This window comes from Diachasma alloeum, unplaced genomic scaffold (assembly GCF_001412515.2).
Source record: "Diachasma alloeum isolate Michigan unplaced genomic scaffold, Dall2.0 Dall_scaffold_00494, whole genome shotgun sequence".
Lineage (NCBI taxonomy): Eukaryota > Metazoa > Arthropoda > Insecta > Hymenoptera > Braconidae > Diachasma > Diachasma alloeum.
Genome location: NW_021680627.1, coordinates 488,422 through 495,335, shown reverse-complemented (window position 1 = coordinate 495,335; position 6,914 = coordinate 488,422). Strand labels below are relative to the sequence as shown.

The following is a 6,914-nucleotide window of genomic DNA, read 5'->3' as shown; positions in this document are numbered from 1 at the left end:
CCCCCCACCCCCTCTTCCAATTCCCAATCTCGTTCCACGTTGCACTCCGGTTGGTCCATTTACCAAACTCGTTTATTCGGAATTGCATTTTGCTGAAAAAACAACAATACTCTTTCTCCCATTTTTCCACCCTTTTCATCTCATTATAACACATGATTCTTGGAGCACTCGAGTGCATTCTCAAACTCGAAAGTACACTAGACCAACCAAGAGCTGTAACTCGGGACCCTTGAATTTCGTTTTATTTTTATTTTCTGTGTTTTATTATCTTCATTTCACAAAGAAAGTGCGGTCTAAAGTGTACACCAGCAGGAATTGTGTAGAGCATGCATTAGCTAGACTCCGGCACCTCTAACCATGCAAAGTAATACCTAAATACCTAATTCATCAGCTCAATCCGTCTCCCCTAATCCATTAACCACTCATCCCTGTACATATCCAATTCATCAGTATCAGAGTTTAATTGGCGTGAAATCGACAAGTATCTTGTATGTGTCAATAGACGTTCATTATGCTCTACAAGAAAGCTTTTTGGAGGTAAAGTAGGCTCTAGTAATTTGATAGAAATGAGGAATACTCCAATAATTCCCCTGAATCTTTACACTTACCCCGAGTGCCTTAATAGCTCCTTCAAATTATGGAAAAAAAAAAAGAAAAGAAAAGAAAATTTTAAACGAGTATTAAAATTCTGGTACATCCGACGGCAAGAGTGCTTCCGACACACCGAGATGATCTTCCTCATCATCAGGTAAGAATTGAATTACATTTTTTTTTCCAAACACGTAGACGGTAGGTAAAAGTAGTTGGCTTTGAAGTAGGTATCTCAGGTCTTTGTATAGATAATACATCAGTCTGGCATCTTCTTGTTGGTATTTATTTACTAGAGAGAGCAAAGCACGGATCGAAGGACACGGAAATGAAGGAGGTGGGATAAAGACTAATTTCCATATAACAGATGTCAAGAAATTGGACGGATAATGAGTAGAGGAGGGAGGATGAGAGGCAGACCTTGAACCTGTTGGCACGACTTCACTAGTACCATCACAATCATTTTTTTTCCTTCATACTCAGCGTCATGTGTACCCTGTAAAATGTGTAGATGTATCTCCTAAAACTGTATAACATGTGTGTGCGTGTGTGACCATCCAGAAATTGCTGTTGAAATATTCTGGACAAGAGCCAGGAATCTTAGATATTGCACTGGAGTGCACATTGCATGTGTAAAAGAACAATTGCACTAACTATGAGGAGATGTTTGCCTCAATTGGTTTATGTTTTGGCACTCGATGGCATGCGATGTAGTCATTGAAAAGGAAACATTGATGGATCAGTAAAAATTATGTGTCTTTACTGTGACTTTTCTTTTATCATCACGTTATTTACGCCTCATCATTGTTGTAAAATCATATGACTGACAATGTAAGTGATAACAAAAAAAATACTAATATGCTTGTTCGCGTTGATAGAGTCCATTGAATGGAGAGATAAAGTTGAATTTAGATGAAAAAAAAGTATGGAAAATAATTTAGTGAGAGAGTTTCGAGGCACTTTGGACATGGGACCCACGCCTTTCCTTTTAATAATTATTGAAAATTGCTAAAGTGAAGAGAAGAATAATTGATGAATCATGAGAAATAATAATTAAGCCGGAATTAATGACCGGGTCTTGTTCTTCCAGTACGATTACATGAAAAAGAAAAAAAAAATGAAAATAATAATCAACGGGTTTCACGATTTAGCCAGTAAGGATTCCTCTGGGTGGCGAGCCCAGTTAACTCGATTCATTGGATACAGTACAGTTGCATTGGAATGTACCACTGAGAAGTCAACAAGAGATGAGCCAATTACTTGCAAGTGTAAATACACTCGCAAGCATGCTGATAATGTACTATTGGTAAATGACAAAAAAAACAGTTAATTGGTCTGGTACACTGAGATTCAGTACTGAAATCCAGTGAATTACTATGCAATCGATAATAATCTACTCGAATTGTGTAATTCCCTCACTCGAACCCACCCCCACTTCACAAGACTTATCAATTTTGGAGGAGTATTATTCGAAAGATTTTCCGTATCGTTAAAGTGAAACCTGATGAGATTAATTGTAAATATATTTCACGTGAATTTTAGTTCTTTCATTCTCAGAGAGGATAAAGGGAGATAGATTAATATTGCTCGATTATTTTAAATATTACTAATACTTTTTACTATTAAATTATTTGAAATTCTAGTCGTCTAATGAATTGAGCTCTTTACATTCCATAGTATCAACTCCCTTTATCTGAATAATAAAGTTTGACACTTCACGTGCCTGTAAATAATGAAGAACTTTTAAACATATGGAGAAGAAGAAAAAACCAAAAAAAATCATAATTATTGAATAAGATATAATATATTTTTTCAATCTCATCCCAGTGCTCGTTGCGGCTCATTTTCTGTAACATCTTATTTAATCTTTCTTACACAGGATAATAAGATCCTAGTATTTTTTCCCTTTCAAAAGGGAGAGAAAGCCCCGAGAAATAATATCACCTTTTCCACCCCCATTCCTCATTTTATCTAGAAGAATCCCTCATTCTTTTCCCCATGTGCCTAAGAGCATAAGAGATTTTTTTGTAAATAAATGATAATGAGTGATTAAGCTTTAGTAAGTCTAATTAGAGAAAACCCTAGTTAAAGAAAATACATTTCAAGTAAACATTACACGCGTTGTCGATTGTAGTGTCGCACTTAGATAAAAGAGAGGAGAGGAATCTCAATTGTCGTAATTATTTGCATTGATTAAAATGTCGATGGAAAATACCATATCGAGAGATTCCTCGCGGTCTCAGTGGTAAAAGAGATGAACAATGTAGTCTGTAGTGAGTAGAAATGATAATATCTCACGTGATAAATGAAGAAGGTAACTTAAAATAATATCACTAGCTTGTATACTTACAATATGAAAGACTCACATCGTAGAATATTCAAATTTTAGTTATTTTTATTTTCAGATGTGCCATGTTATTCTTAAAGATTTGTTCAATCTCCAAAATGCTTCATCAATGAGAATAAAAAAACAATGATTCTAGTCCTTTATACAATTGAGAATAACGATGATACAGTCAACATTTTAAATGCGAATGAACAAATCTCATATTTTGTAGTAATTTATTTATTATAATCATTTAATACTGTCTAAGTTTTAGCGATATTTGCGTAATAAGTTGATTTATTGGTTTGTAATACATGTTATTATTTTATGTGTCAACAAATGCTTCGATTGTAGTACACATTCAACCAAGCTCGCCCTGCAATGCATTCCTTCGAGCAAACATTGACCTATTTATTTCATCAATAAATAAGCAATAATGTTATTTGCAAATAATATATCTTATCCTTGTATGTGATACAGAGACAAGGATTGTTGCTCGTTGGAGGAAATAATTATCCCGAGTTCCACCAAAACCGCTAGATAGCCCAATCCGACATTAGAAAAATGTGTAGTTTATAACCGTAATTTATTGAATGAATTAAACATGAGATTATTCTTAAGTGAAATTAATCTTATTAGAGAAAACAGAGGAAATACAAAAAAAAGTGAACGAGGGAAGGGGTAGAATGCTTTTTGTGACGGTGGAGAAGAGTCGTATAGAGTGAGATTGGGAGGATTTAGTCGGGAAGAGAGAAAAAAAAATTGAGGAGAACATTTTTGAGGGAAAAAAACGGGAACAAGTCAGACAGAAGCCGAATGACAGATACGACCACCGTGTATACTACAGGTAAACTGATTTATTGTACCTGTTGTTGTTGAAAACATATTAAAAATAATCTTATTCCATGCTAACATCGCTTGATATATTTCATACCACCCTACCTTTTTGAAAACAAGAAGAAATTGGAATAAATTATTGAAATTCACTATTTTTTCGCAAGTGTTACACCCTCAGACAATTGAAATGTTTATTATTCCCTGTGAATTTGTCAATTCGCCTGTGGAATATCCAGGATGACTTATCACTGAGCAAGTTACAGTAGATTTCACGTAGTTACAACAGCAGAGATGGACTCTGCCATTTCCTCCATTCATTTTTATCCCCCCCCCCCCTCCCATAGCCAAGTTTTTTCCTTTCTGTTTCTACTTTTTTTTTCTACCGAGGGCCTTTTCAGGAGAATATCCACGATGCGTGTACAGCAATGGCAAGAGGAAAGCACGATTCATATCCATGGGGGGTGGATACAAAAGAAAGAGGAGAAATAGTGCAAGAGCAAAGAGTACTGGATTTTACAAGTTGGATGGGATTCCTTGAGGAATGGTAATGGGTGGTTTAAGGAGTGCGTCTTAGAGAAGCAATTCCCCTTTATTTCTTTATCCCCACCTACACTACGATATTACCAATGGGAATGCCCTCATTCGAGTTGAATAAGAGATATGAAGATATTTTGATGCATTTTCTTTTTCATTCCATGGCACTTATTTAGTTGCTCATGTGTATTCTATTGTAGTTGCAGTTTTATCTATATTCGTCATAGATTGTCGTAATTATCTTCCCTCCGCTTATTTTTTTACCCACGCAGCCTATACCGGGGAATCGTCAACAGACTACAACGATGGAATGAAAGAGATTATTTTTTCTTTTCTGTATTTGTAATAGTGTAGAATATTAAATTGGCTGTTTTCTACTTTAGGACTGCTACAGCTGAGACATACAAATCTCGACCAAAAATGAAAATCAAAGACTTATTTTAATACATTTCATTAAAGTGTTGAAGAATTCTAGTAGAAAATGCGAGTTACGAACTTTTCTAGTCATAAACATCTGAAATCATAGATGAACATGAGATTTGTAATACAAAAGAATCTAGTGTAATACGTGTATTTATAAATATGTATTTAATCTACTTGTAAGTGTTAGAAAGAACGTACTCGACGATATGTAAGTGCTTTTATATGTTTACTCAAGTACAAAATGTACATAAACAAAAAATATATGAATATATATTATGTATCTCCGCGTATTTGTAGATTCAAAGAATAATGAAAGAAAAAACAACAATGAGGTGTTCAGAAGTAACAAATGCGTGTGGATTACGTGGTCATACGAGAAAAAACTTTCACATCATGAATGAAACAATTAATCTGAGCCCAAAGTTTTTCCATCACTCATCCAATTTTGTTTCCTTTCATCTCCCATAAAAACTGAATAACATCTTTCATTCCAAGAAAAAAGAAATGAAAATAAATATGTGAAGTGGCGCATTCATTCATTCCATCATCAATTCCCTCAATCTCGCCGACCTTGAGAGATAATGGTGCTATTCCCGGATCTCAAACGCAAAAAAAAATGAGATTGGAAATGAGAAAGTTTCTTCAAGTAATTATAGCTGGCATTGAAGCGTAATGCTCTCCCAAGGTACCAAACACGCTCCATGTAGCATCGGCACCACGACTGAATAAATTAATGAAAATTCAGTGGAACACCCCCCTCCCCCCACACCGATCATATCCATCTCATTAATGCATTCAGTATAGAAGGGTTGAGAGTTGAGCCTCGCCCAACAAGTAAAGTCATTTTTATATTGTTGATAGTGTCTCAAAATTGAAGTGAAGCTCGAGATATAATACCGTGAAACCTCCCCTGACGAGTGACGAGGGGGTAAGTATAAAAGAGAGATGTATACGATGGGTGTGACGAAGGGACTTGAGAAATAATACCGAGGTAGCTCGCCAGGGGGCCAAAGGATCGATATTTTGAACCCCTGGGGCACAGAACCCAACTCTCAAAGGATTTATACCCATCCCTCTGGCAACCAGATGCCACTGGCATTCCGGACCCCATTGTCTTATCCACATATTTTTCTATTCTCCGAATCAACCCCCTCCTCCCCCCGCCCTTCCTCCTACCGGCAGGGAAAGACAACACGGTCCTCCCCCATTGCTCCCTTTATTACCTAGAAATCCCACACTTCATAAGATTATCGATCTCCACCGGATGGAGTGTAATATAAAACTCGAAGAACCAAGTCCTCCAGTGTAATATTTCCTTCAGTTATGAGGGGTGGATGCCTCCATCCTCCTAATCCATGAGGAAATGTCACAACAGGGCTTCATCTTTCAACTTGAAACTCTCGCGAGTGCTATGTCTTATTTATAAAGCTATCATATCCCCCTTCTTGAAATAATGCTGCACAATACCATTTCCACACTCAACAATTACAAAGCTAATGTTTAATGCAGGGCAGAGGCCAAGAAGCAGGGAGGATTCAGCTCTTAGTACGATATTTTTTGAAACATGAAAGCTTCCATGTTGAACATCCGGCAACATAATTTCATGGATGGCGTGATCAAGAGGCATCTCGGGGTTTTATATCCCGTGGAATAGCCCCTGAATTTCTGTTCTGGGGAGGGACATGCACACCGGGGCTGTGGATAAAAGCCGAGGGGGGATAACGGACTGGAAATATGTGGGTTGTACCATCTTCGAGGATGATATTTCCAGAAGTGCATGGAAAACACGACACGAGTGACGGAGAGTGGGATTATCCTATCGAATTCCCGACTCGTCGATGATTGTCAAACGGAGTGAAAATAAAAATGCGGACTCACACTGGAAAAACTAGTGTCTTCAGGAGGTCTTAATTGGAGGATACCAGACGCAAAAATGTGGCTTATAGTACCCCAATCAAAGAATATAAAAAAAAATATATATAATGTGGGCAATTCCATATATTTAATATATTTTTTTTAATACATAAAATATATGTTGTATATAAACTGGGCCAATTTCAAATAATTTTTATATATTTTTCTAAATCAAATGAGAAATCATCAGACACTAGTTTTTCTACTGCAATCCTCGGAGTGAAAATACATGCATTATTTCTCGCATTCCATTGCTCGTTGATTCGTGTTGTTTTTTTCTCAACATTTTTCC

The 6,914-nt window shown here is 36.4% G+C and overlaps 1 protein-coding gene across 1 annotated transcript in view; it reads right to left on the bottom strand.

The window, feature by feature from the left end:
• LOC107042646 overlaps positions 1-6,914 on the bottom strand; it is a 28,185-nt gene that overhangs the window by 17,427 nt on the left and 3,844 nt on the right. The gene's annotated exons all lie outside the window — the stretch shown is intronic.